This window comes from Gorilla gorilla, chromosome 16, assembly GCF_029281585.2.
Source record: "Gorilla gorilla gorilla isolate KB3781 chromosome 16, NHGRI_mGorGor1-v2.1_pri, whole genome shotgun sequence".
Lineage (NCBI taxonomy): Eukaryota > Metazoa > Chordata > Mammalia > Primates > Hominidae > Gorilla > Gorilla gorilla.
The window spans coordinates 56,047,991-56,060,170 of NC_073240.2; the positions used below are offsets into that span (position 1 = coordinate 56,047,991).

Sequence of the window (12,180 nt, forward strand, 5' to 3'; positions counted from 1 at the left end):
CGGCAACATCCTCATCTACTTATGTCTCTTTTCTCATGGCTCCAGTAATTAACAGAATGATTACAAACTGAAACCAAACTGCACCTCTATCCCTTCCACTCTCACCCTGGAAGCCTGTTCTCATAAATCCATCCTCCTCAGGGTATTCCTTTAATCAATGTTTATTAATATGAATGAATGTTTTGGCTAACTTGTACAGGTCATCTGCCACTTTTAAGTACTCCATTCCCACCTCATGGGTGTGTTTCATCTCTTTGGTACAGTTGCATATTTCCTGAAGAGTCTCATTTTGTGTATTGCTTCTCCACTACCCCTCACCACTGGACAGACAACCGGCCAGCTGTCACTTAAATGCTAATTGTGTCTAACATCTGCTTTCTCTAATAGCCTTTTCCTTCCGCTGGTTCCCTCCATTCCCTGCCAATTTTATTTAGAAGTGACTCAAAAAGTGTTTGGGGACTCCACTGATAGCTGTGCTTTTTTGATAATTAAACCATATTTACATCCAATTCAACAGTATTTGCTAAGCAATTGCTACCTTTCCAGTACTGTGCTAGCAACTACGAATGGAATGAAAGAAACACAGGATCCAACTGCTCCCTTCAAGAAGTTCGTAATTAGGGTGAGGTGGAATGATGCACTCATTTACAAAAAAGGACGGATAAGACAATATTATCAGGGAGAAAAACGTCTGGTACACCATGTGCACCAGCCAGCACAAGAAATCAAAAGTGAAAGGGGCTTCAAGTCAAAAGACCTGAACTCTGCTACTTCCTTCCTAGCTATGTGTCCTGTGGTGAGCCAGACAGCTTCCCCACACTGTTTCCTCAATATGGGAATATTTATCTAGCAAGATTATTGGAAGGATTAAAGGGTACATTATGTGAAATGCATTTTATAAACTGTAAACTACTGGGTACATGTAAGATCGTTGTTTTACAAGTCAAGTAGAGCCTGGGAGGTCAGAAAAGTGGAGCAATCTGTCGGGCATGGAGGCTCATACCTGTAATCCCACCTATTCAAGAGACTGAGGTAGGAGGATCACTTGAGCCCAAGAGATCAAAACCAACCTGGGCAACATAATGAGATGCTGTTGTACAAAAATTTTTTTAATTAGCAAGGTGAGGTGGCCTGTGCCAGTAGTCCCGGCTACTCAGAAGGCTGAGGTGGGAGGATCACTTGAGCCCAAGAGTTCAAGGCTGCAGTGAGCCATGACTATGTCACCACACTCCAGCCTGGGTGACAAAGTGAGACCCTGTCTCAAAAAAAGAAAGAAAGAGGGAGCAATCTGACCATGACTCAAAGCAAGAGCGAGTACCTGAGCTGAGCACCTTCCTCAAAGCCAGGCAAGATTTAGCTAGATAGTGAAGAATAGGATACACAGCATGTCTCATGCAAGGGCATGTTTTGACTTCAATTTAACAAGTATTGAGGAGGCTTGCTAATCATTTCAAAGGATACAAATGTGCCTAAGATATAATCCTCTAAGTACAAAACTGACCGTAAACTCAAAGGAATGCTTATGAGGTAATGTGGCAAGTTGAGGAGAGCAGGACGACTAATCCATTGGTATATGGGGTTCCTCTGCCATCATGTGTTTAGACCCAGGATAGGTCACCATCCCTCTGCAGGCCTTGTTTTATCAAATATGAAATAAGAGGTTTGACCTCAATGGTCTCTTTCCAACACAGACATTCTATGCTGTATGATTCCAGGTTCAAAGTTCAAAGCTTAGCCATGAGAAATTTAAGTGGGGTCATGGTGACAGTTGTCCCTTCTATCACCTCTCACTCCTTGCAGATGAGAGCCTAGATGAGGGCAGCCGCATGGGAATGGGAAGAAGGGGATCCAAGATACACTAATTTTAAAATAATAGAACAGAGTTCCACATCAGGTGGAAAAGGACACAGCAAAGAGAACACCAAAGAATAAAGCCTAGGGGGCCAGGAGGCCAAAATAATGTTGCCAACAGAAGCAGGACATTTGAAGTGGGGAAGGGAAAGAGTTGGAATGGGCATAAGGTGTTTGTGGGTGGTATCAGATTTTTGGAAGGGAAGGATGATGAGATTGGATCGGGGCAGGTTCAGCGTGAGAGATCATCAAAGCCACATGACCGAGAAATGCTTGAAAATCATCCCCAGTCCCTGTAGCCCACATTTACCTCTGCCCTTGAGACAGAGGCAGAGTAGCCAACAGTGAAAGCTCCAAAAAGAGGGCCATGACTGTACAAGCCACAGAAGAGGGAACATGCTGTTAGTTCAGGATGAACAAGACCAAGGATAACAGCAGGGTGCTCTCAGCCAAACTCAATTACACAGGACATGATGGGCAGTCCCTGCTGTTCTGATTAAACTCGGTTTCCAGATACTATCTCCCTGTTGTAAAGTTCTTTATCTGGCAGTGAGTAAAAAGGAAATGTCAGGGAAGACAGCTAGATGTCCTGCACAGCATTCACTCCTCTTAGGAGCCTGCAATAGGCACCTCCTCAGATTCCAAACTTAGGCCTTGCCCATCATCATCCACCACCCATCTGAATGTATCTCAATGAAAACACACACTGGCTGGGCATGGTGGCTCACGCCTGTAATCCCAGCACTTTGGCAGGCCAAAGCTGGCGGATCACCTGAGGTCAAGAGATCGAGACCAGCCTGGCCAACGTGGTGAAACCCTGTCTCTACTAAAAATACAAAAATTAGCCAGGCGTGCAGGTGGGCACCTATAATCCCGGCTACTCAGGAGGCTAAGGCATGAGAATTGCTTGAACCTGGGAGGCAAAGGTTACAGTGAGCTGAGATCATGCCACTGCACTCCAGGCTGAGGCACGAGAATTGCTTGAACCTCGGAGGCGGAGGTTGCAGTGAGCTGAGATCGCACCACTGCACTCCAGCCTGGGCGATACAGCGAGACTCAGTCTCAGAAAAAAAAAAAAAAGGAAACACACAGTGAGGAGGAGTTGTAGTATCATTTTCCTCCAGCTCCTTCTCTGCACCTCTCACTCTCCTTGAAACCACTGACACTAAGAAATAAGAGGTTAGAACCCTTCTCTTATTGCCCTTATCTAATTACTTAATGTCTCTGTGTTTTCCTAGAAGGAGAATTCACTACCTATACCAGGTCTATCCTGTTTTTGGTCTCACTTAACACTGCTATATGTATGTGCATGTCTCCTAATGCACACCAGCAAGAGTTTCTCTAGAAAATTGCTTTCCAACCTTGTTCATGATATTTGTATGACCTACCAGGGCATATGCTCTTGATCAAAGGCAATAGGTTTTAGGGCCCCAGAAAGGCCAGGCCCTGTCCAGCCACCCTGAGGGACAAAGGGTTCAACATCTCAACACATCTGAACCAATTCAGTGCACACCAGGAGGAGTCACCTCCTCTAGGGTAGGCATCAAAGCGTGAAATTCCTGGGCTATACCTATGCACACATGTTCAGTAATACAAGATAATGTCAAATTGCTGTCCAATATAGTTGTTTCACACTCCCAACTTCATATCTTTACCAACATTTGGTGCTTGTTGTCAGACTTCTCAAAATGGTAACACATTGTGATCTAAATTCACACTTCTCTGAGTGCTAATGAGTGTGAGCATCTTTTATTAGTTTCTTGGCCATCTAGTTTCCTCTTATTAAAATGCACATTTGTATCTTTCTACTATTTTTCTATTGGGTTCTTTTTCTTTAAGACAGAGTCTCACTCCGTTGCCCAGGCTGGTGTGCAATGGCACAATCTCATCTCACTGCAACCTCCGCCTCCTGCATTCAAGTGATTCTCATCCCTCAGCCTCCCAAGTAGCTGGGGCTACAAGCACGCACCACCATACCTGGCTAATTTTTGTAGACATGGGGTTTTCCCATGTTGGCCAGGTTGGTCTTGAACTCCTAGCGGCAAGTGATCCGCCCACCTTGGCCGTCCAAAGTGCTGGGATTATAGACATAAGCCACCATGCCCAGCCAGGTTCTTTTTCTATGGATGTGCAGTTCTTCATATATTCTGGATACTATTTATCAGTTACGTATGTTGCAAATATATTCTTACTGTTTTTGATTTGTCTTTTCACTTTTTTAGTGGCTCTTAAAATAGTCAAATTTATTCTTTTTTATAGTTATTTATTTTATATCATATCAAGAAAGTCTCTTTTTTTTTTAATGGAGACAGGGTCTCACTCCAGTGCAATGGCACAATCATAGCTCACTACAGCCTCAACTTCTCAGGCTCAAGTGATCCTCCCAACTCAGCCTCCCAAGTAACTGGGACTACAGGCATGAGTCGCCACGCCCAGCTAATTTTCTTTTCTTTTTTGTAGAGATGGGGTCTCACTATGTTGCCCAAGCTAGTCTTGAACTCCTAGTCTCAAGTGATCCTCCCACCTCAGCCTCCCAAAGTGCTAGGATTACAGGTGTGAGCCACCATGCCCAGCCAAGAAATTCTTTTTTTTTTTTTTGAGACGGAGTCTTGCTCTTTCGCCCAGGCTGGAGTGCAGTGGCCCGATCTCAGCTCACTGCAAGCTCCGCCTCCCGGGTTCACGCCATTCTCCTGCCTCAACCCCCTGAGTAGCTGGGACTACAGGCGCCCGCCACCACGCCCGGCTAATTTTTTGTATTTTTAGTAGAGGCGGGGTTTCACTGTGTTAGCCAGGATGGTCTCGATCTCCTGACCTCATGATCTGCCCGCCTCGGCCTCCCAAAGTGCTGGGATTACAGGCGTGAGCCACCGCGCCCGGCCTCCAAGAAATTCTTATCTAAAGCAATAAGATATTATTTCATATTATGTTTATAAAGATACTGCCTTTTTATTTAAGTCTTTAATACACTGAGAATTCAAGGTATATGTAGGGATCCAATTTCATTATTTTTCCCTTAAGTATATACAATCGTCATGGCACCATTTATTGCATAAAATTATCTTTTGCCCAGTGATATGCAATAAATGAATGGATCTGTTTCAGGGCTTTACATTTGGTTTCACTGGTCATTTTGACCATCCCTGGGCCAGTGCCACAAAGCCTTAATCACTATGACCCTAAAATATAACTTCATACCTGTTACGACTGGTACCCACCTTACCAAGGACATGAACCCTTCACATTTCCATCTGAGTTCCTCAAAAACCATATGGGGATTCTTATTGGAATTGCATTGCATTGCATTGGGATTGCATAAATCTATAGATCAAATTAAGAAGATTGACATGTTCATGATGTTTAATTTATCTACCTAAGTACATGCATATTTCTCCATCTATTTATGTATTTTTAGTGCCTTTAAAAATATTCTCAAATCTCACAAAAGAAGATATACAAATGGCAAATAAGCATATGAGAAGATGCTCAATATCATATGTTATTAGAGAATTGCAAATTAAAACAAGAATGAGATATCACTATATACCTATCAGAATGACCAAAATCCAAAACACTGACAACATCAAATGCTGGTGAGGATGTGGAAACCCGGAACTCTCCTTCATTGCTGGTAGGAATGCAAAATGGTACAAGCCCTTTGTTATAGACAGTTTGGCAGTTGTTTACAAAGCTAAACTTACTCTTACCGTACAATCCAATCACATTCTTTGGTATTTACCCAAATGAAGGGAGAACTCATGTCCACACAAAAACCTGCACGCTGATATTTATTATAGCAGCTTTATTCATAATTGCCAGAACTCAGAAGCAACAAGATGTTCTTCAGTAGATGAATGGATAAATAAACTGTGGTACATTCAGACAATGGGAAATTATTCAGCACTAAAAATAAATGAGCTATCAAGCCATGAAAAAACATGGAAGAACCTTAAATGCATATTACTAACTGAAAGAAGCCAATCTGTATGATTCCAACTACGTGGCATTCTAGGAAAGGCTAAACTGTGGAGATAGTACAAAGATCAGTAGTTATTAGGGGTTAGAGTGGGGGAAGTGAAAGAGATGAATAGGCAGAGAACAGATGATTTTTAGGGCAGTGAAACTATTTTGTGTGACACTATAACATAGATAGATGTCATTATACATTTGTATACATACCCATAGAATGTACAACACCAAGAGTGAACTCCAATCTAAACTATGGACTTTGGATGATAATGTGTCAATAGAGGTTCATCATGTGTAACAAACGTACCACTCTGGTATGGGATGTTGATAGTGGGGGAGGCTGTGCATGTTGGGGGGTTTGGGAGGGAAGGGAATATATGGAAACTGTACTTTCTACTCAGTATTACTGTGAACCTAAAACTGCTCTAAAAACTAAAACTCGGCCAGGCATGGTGGCTCATGGTGGCCTGTAATCCCAGCACTTTGGGAGGCCGAGGCGGGTGGATCACGAGGTCAGGAGTTCAAAACCAGCCTGGCCAAGATGGTGAAACCCCCGTCTCTACTAAAATATAAAAATTAGCCAGGCGCGGTGGCAGGCACCTGTAATCCCAGCTACTCAGGAGGCTGAGGCAGAGAATTGCTGGAACCCGGGCAGCAGAGGTTTCAGTGAGCCATGATCGTGCCACTGCACTCCAGCCTGGGTGACAGAGTTAGACTCTGTCTCAAAAAAAATAAAAATAATAAATAAATAAACTCTAAGAAAAGAATATTTTTGGCTGGGTGCTGTGGCTTACACCTGTAATCCCAGCACTTTGGGAAGCCAAGGCAGCCAGATTATGAGATCAGGAGTTCAAGACCAGCCTGGCCAACACGGTGAAACCCCATCTCTCCTAAAAATACCGAAAAAAAAAAAAAGTTAGCTAGGCTTGGGGGCGTGTGCCCGTAGTCCCAGCTACTTGGGAGGCTAAGGTAGAAGAATAGCTTGAACCCAGGAGGCGGAGGTTGCAGTGAGCCGAGATCACTCACTGCGTCTCAAAAAAAAAAAAAAAGCATCTTTTTGAAAAGTTTTCGGGCCAGGCGCAGTGGCTCATGCCTGTAATCCCAGCACTTTGGAAGGCCGAGGTGGGTAGATCATGAGGTCAGGAGTTCAAAACCAGCCTGGCCAACATGGTGCAATCCCATCTCTACTAAAGATACAAAATTAGCTGGGCATGGTGGCATGCACCTGTAATCCCAGCTACTCGGGAGGCTGAGGCAGAAGAATTGCTTGAACTCGGGAGACAGAGGTTGCAGTGAGCCAAAATTGCACAATTGCACTCTGGCCTGGGTGACAGGGTGAGACTCCATCCCAAAAAAAAAAAAAAAAAAGTTTTCAATAAACTCTTTTCATGAAGATATTGTACATCTTTCAACTTATTGATACTTTGTTTTTGTCACTACTGTAAGTGATAACTTTTAAACATGTATCTTCTATTTCTTACATAGCCATATTAATTCCAGCAATTTGTTAAACATATTAGGTAAAAATAAATTACTTCTTCCTTTCTAATCTTACCTTTTAGTCTAATTATAAAAAGTCGGCCAGGCGCGGTGGCTCATGCATGTAATCCTAGCAATTTGGGAGGCCGAGGCGGGCGAATCACAATGTCAGGAGATCCAGACCATCCTGGCTAACACAGTGAAACCTCGTCTTTACTCAAAATACAAAAAAATTAGCCAGGCGTGGTGGTAGGCACCTGTAGTCTCAGGTACTCGGGAGGCTGAGGCAGGAGAATGGCGTGAACCCGGGAGGCAGAACTTGCAGTGAGCCGAGATCACTCCACTGCACTCCAGCCTGGGCAACAGAGTGAGACTCTGACTCAAAGAAAAAAAAAATAGGTAAAAACAAAACAAAACAAAAAAACAGTGAATAGACATAGTGATACAGGTAGTCTTATCTCTTTTTTTTCTTTTTTTTTGTTTTGTTTTTTGAGACAAGATCTCACTCTGTTGTCCAGGCTGGAGTGCAATGGCACAATCACAGCTCACTGCAGCCTCAGCCTCCCAGGCTCAGGTGACTGTCCCGCCCCAGCCTCCCTTGTCCAGGCTGGTCTGGAACTCCTGGGCTCAAGCCACCCACCTGCCTCAGCCTTCTAAAGTGCTGGGATTATAGGTGTGAGCCACCACTCCCAGCCCAGTCTCGTCATGTCTTGATTCTAACATTTCACTATTAAGAATGACATTTGCTGTAGATTTTTGGTACCTATTTTTATCAGGTTAAGGAAGTTCATCTATCCTAGTTTGCTAAGTATGAGTATTATGAATGGGTGTCAACTTTATCACATTTTGTTTCAGCATGTATCAAGGAGACTGCTACTTTTTTCCCTTAATCTGTTAATTTACCAGCTTTTATATTTATTCCGCCTTTGATATTTTTCTTTCCTTTCTTCTAGCTTCTTCTCTCACTTTCCTGGTTTCTGCTCTTTTCTCATACTTTCTACCTAGAATTTCTCTTTCAAAGTAATTCTGTTTCTTCCTTTTGCATTCGCCAGGGGGTAGGGGAGAGCAAAGGGAGGTAGTTCTCAGGGTAATTAATAAATATTTGAATGGCTAAAGAGTGAAATACTTATTAGGTGCCAGGTCCTTGAGGTGACCTTACCCAAAACCAGTCTTCAAATGTGCCATATTACATTTATATAAGTCGCTCCCGCCTTGGGCTTAAAAAAAAAAAAAGTTACTTGAGATGCGGTCACTAGAGGAAGAATTATAGTAGAATGCTTTAAACAGAAATGGTGTTTCACCCTCTAGAGAAACATCGAAAATGCATTAGCTATCATCCGAATTTTCTTCTGAACACAGTACTATATTTAATTTTAACTATTAGCAGTTGGGTTCCCCCATTTAATACCTAGAAAGTAGGGCACTAGATTATAAAAATGCCAAGTATCTTAAGAGAGACAAGGAATAACGTTTATGCATTCTGTAATTCAACACTGTATGTTAAAGAGGCCAGCCCATGTCTCTTCTTAATTTTAAAATTAAAGAAGCCGAACCCAAATTTCTGAATTCTAGCTAATAATTTAGGACCCACTTAAAAAAACTTTGCCAAGTTTTTCCATTAGTCTATATTTAATTGTCCTAAAGTCTGTGTTTCATTTAACTCCATGAAATGCATATATTTGAGGAACGATGTTAGAGTAACCATGATCTAGAAATGAAAAGGGCACTTACACAAAAGAAACAAATCAGCAAACAACTCTGTAACAGAATTCTGGAGTCTTTAGTCTTACAAAAAACCACATTAAACATCATAAGAGAATACAACATTTAGTCCACACCTGACTCCAAAGAGTCTCTCAACTATAGCCAGGGTTACTTTTTCTGTTTGTTTGTTTGTTTTTGTTTTTTGAGACAAGAGTCTCGCTCTGTCACCCAGGCTGGAGTTGGAGTGCAGTGGTATGATCTTGGCTCGTTGCAACCTCTGCCTCCTGGATTCAGGTGATTCTCATGCCTCAGTCTCCCAAGTAGTTGGGAGTACAGGCATGCACCACCACATCCGGCTAATTTTTCTATTTTTAGTACAGACAGGGTTTCGCCATGTTGCCCAGGCTGGTCTCAAACTCTTGACCTTAGGTTATCAGCCGGCCTCAGCCTCCCAAAGTACTGGGATTACAGGTGTGAGCCACTGTGCCCAGCCAAAATCTTTATTTTGTGATTTCTACAAACCTTTAATCACGTTTAGATTTTAAACATTTTTCCAACCTCTATAAGCTAGAATAAATGGGGATCTGTTTTTTAACAGAAATTTTAAGCTGTTTTAGAGAAAAATAAACTTGGCTCAAATGACAAATGTGAAATTATCAAAATTACGAAGCATAGGAGGATGTGGGAAAGGGTTGTAGTGTTCACAACACATAGGAAAGTATTTCCCAAAAAATATATATTAAATGTACTTCAAATATAACAGAAGTTAAATGCAGAATAGCATACATATACCTCTCCAAAATCTGTTAATAATTTTAAATGAGGTTTGATAAGTAAATTGGCCTCCACCAATGATCCAAAGATATACTAGTAAAGCTTGATGCCACTGAGGAGGGAGAGAGCTGGTTTAAATGACTGAAATTCATTTAGTCATTTAAGCAGTAGCTCATAAGCACATCAATTAAACATCTAACAAACAAGAATTGTGGATGTGCCACTATGTTAAGCACCAAGAATGTGGCTCTAGAAGAGCAATAGTCTAATAGGTAAGCTGTTTGTGGAAATGCCCAAGGAAAATGCATGGAAAGAAGAACTATAGGGCCCGGCATGGTGGCTCATGCCTGTAATCCTAGCACTTTGGGAGGCCGAGGTGGGCGGATCACCTGGGGTTGAGAGTTCAAGACCAGCCTGACCAACATGGTGAAACCCCATCTCTACTAAAAATACAAAATTAGCCAGGCGTGGCGGCGCATGCCTGTAATCCCAGCTACTTGCGGAGCTGAGGCGGGAGAGACATTTGAACCCAGGAGGCGGAGATTGCAGCCAGCCGAGATCGCACATTGCACTCCAACCTGGGCGACAAGAGTAAAACTCTGTCTCAAAGAAAAAAAGAAGAAGAAGAACTGTAACAGAAGTATGCACAAGCCGTTGGGGAGATGGGAGGGCTGGGGAGATAGCACAAGAGGGAGAAGAAGGAGCCCACGATGTCTAAGGAGGGAATCAGAAAAACTTCACACAGGGGCATCTGAGCTAAGGACTAAAGTCAGAATGTGAGTGTACAGGCACACATAAGGACAAGTGACAAATGTGAACAGACAAAAATTACACAGTGCACTAGATAATGTAGGGAACGACTTTACCTCACATGTCAGCCAAATAAGCATTATCCTTTCAAGATAACAGAAACTATAAGCAAATAATTCTTGATGCCAATCCAAAACATGTAACTGAGTTTTGATGGAATTTGGTAAGGAATGCCTGATGCTCAAAATTTAAAAAAAAAAAAAAGACCAGGTTTAAATCCGTCAGGAGGGAACACATCTTGGGCTGACTGATGCGGGCAGGTAAGGGTTTGAGGCTTTGCGCTTGCAAAGGTGTAAGAGGCTAAGGTTACTTAGGATGCATTAAAGGACTTCAGCAGTGGATGTGGCTGAAGGGATGCATGGAGGTAGGGGGAGAATGTATCCAGAACAGAGGCTGAAAACATGGGAAAGTGTTTGAGACCTGGGTCTAAAAGGACTGTGACATGGCACTAAAAAGTTTGTGTGTTATCCTCTGGGCAACAGAAGGCCACCACGGGCTCTTTATGCAGGAGAGGACCATGAGATGTGTGCCTTAGAAAGATCTCTATGGCAGCCACATGGAGACTGGAAATACACAGAGCATCAGAAGGCTCTAATGTTACCGACTGAATGTTTGTGTCTCCCCAAAATTTGTATGTTGAAATCTAATCCCCAATGTGATGGTATAAGGAGGCAGGTCTTTGGGAAGTAATTAGGTTTTGAGGATAGATCCTTCATGAAGGGGATTAGTGCCCCTATAAGAAGAGGCCAGAGAGCTACCTTTCTGCCTTGTGAGAATACAGTGAAAAGTCAAGTGTCTGCAACCTGGAAGAGAGCTCTCACCAAAATCTGAGCATGCTGATACCCTGATCTCAGACTTTCAGCCTCTAGAACAGTGAGGAATAAATTTCTGTTGTTTGCAAGCTATCCGGTCTATGGTACTTTGTTATAACAGTTTGAACTGGTTAAGACATATGGAGAGAGATTTTGAGGGTTTGAATTGTGTTGGTGACAGTAGGGATGAAAAAGAAGTGATTAATTTGAGATATATTTAGGAGGTAGAAATCAATATAACTTCTTAACAGACTAGTATAGAAATTAAAGATAACCAAAACTTTTAGTTTGGTAAATAAATGGTGTAACATGAACTGAAAAAGGAAAAGATGGTTTGAGAAGATGATAATTATTAGAACTAACACTAAGCACTATTCTAAATCCTTTAAAGCACTAACTCATTTAGTCTTCACAACAGCCGTATAAGGTCCCTAAATCTACAGATGAAAAAAACCAATGCACAGAAAGGTTAATAAAGTTGCCCAAGGTCACACAGCCAGAAATGGCAGAACCAAGATGTGAACTCAGACACACTCTCAACTACCACATTACACTGTACGGTACACAACCAGTTAAACATCTCTCATGTCTGAGGGACATCAAGGGAGTTGTGTTTAATTTGCATTTGGAAAACAGACCTAGGGCTCACAAGAAGAATATGGCTATGAATTTCAGTGTCATCAACATAACAGTATTTCCTGAGGCCATGGGAAAAATGAGATGGACATTTAGAGTGAAGAGAGAACAAAAATGTAAGGAGCAGCAAGACAGATACAAGAAGGAC

The 12,180-nt window shown here is 42.3% G+C and overlaps 1 protein-coding gene across 8 annotated transcripts in view; it reads right to left on the reverse strand.

Annotated features, from left to right (window-relative positions):
• The window catches only part of RAB27A (RAB27A, member RAS oncogene family), a 93,718-nt gene that overhangs the window by 51,983 nt on the left and 29,555 nt on the right, over window positions 1–12,180 (reverse strand). For 3 of the 8 annotated variants that reach the window (XM_055363186.2, XM_063698558.1, XM_063698559.1), the window contains one exon: window positions 5,067–5,169. The exons of the other annotated variants lie outside the window; for them this stretch is intronic. The gene's annotated coding sequence lies outside the window, so the exon portion shown is untranslated. The remainder of the gene's footprint in view (window positions 1–5,066; window positions 5,170–12,180) is intronic. 8 annotated transcript variants of the gene reach the window in all.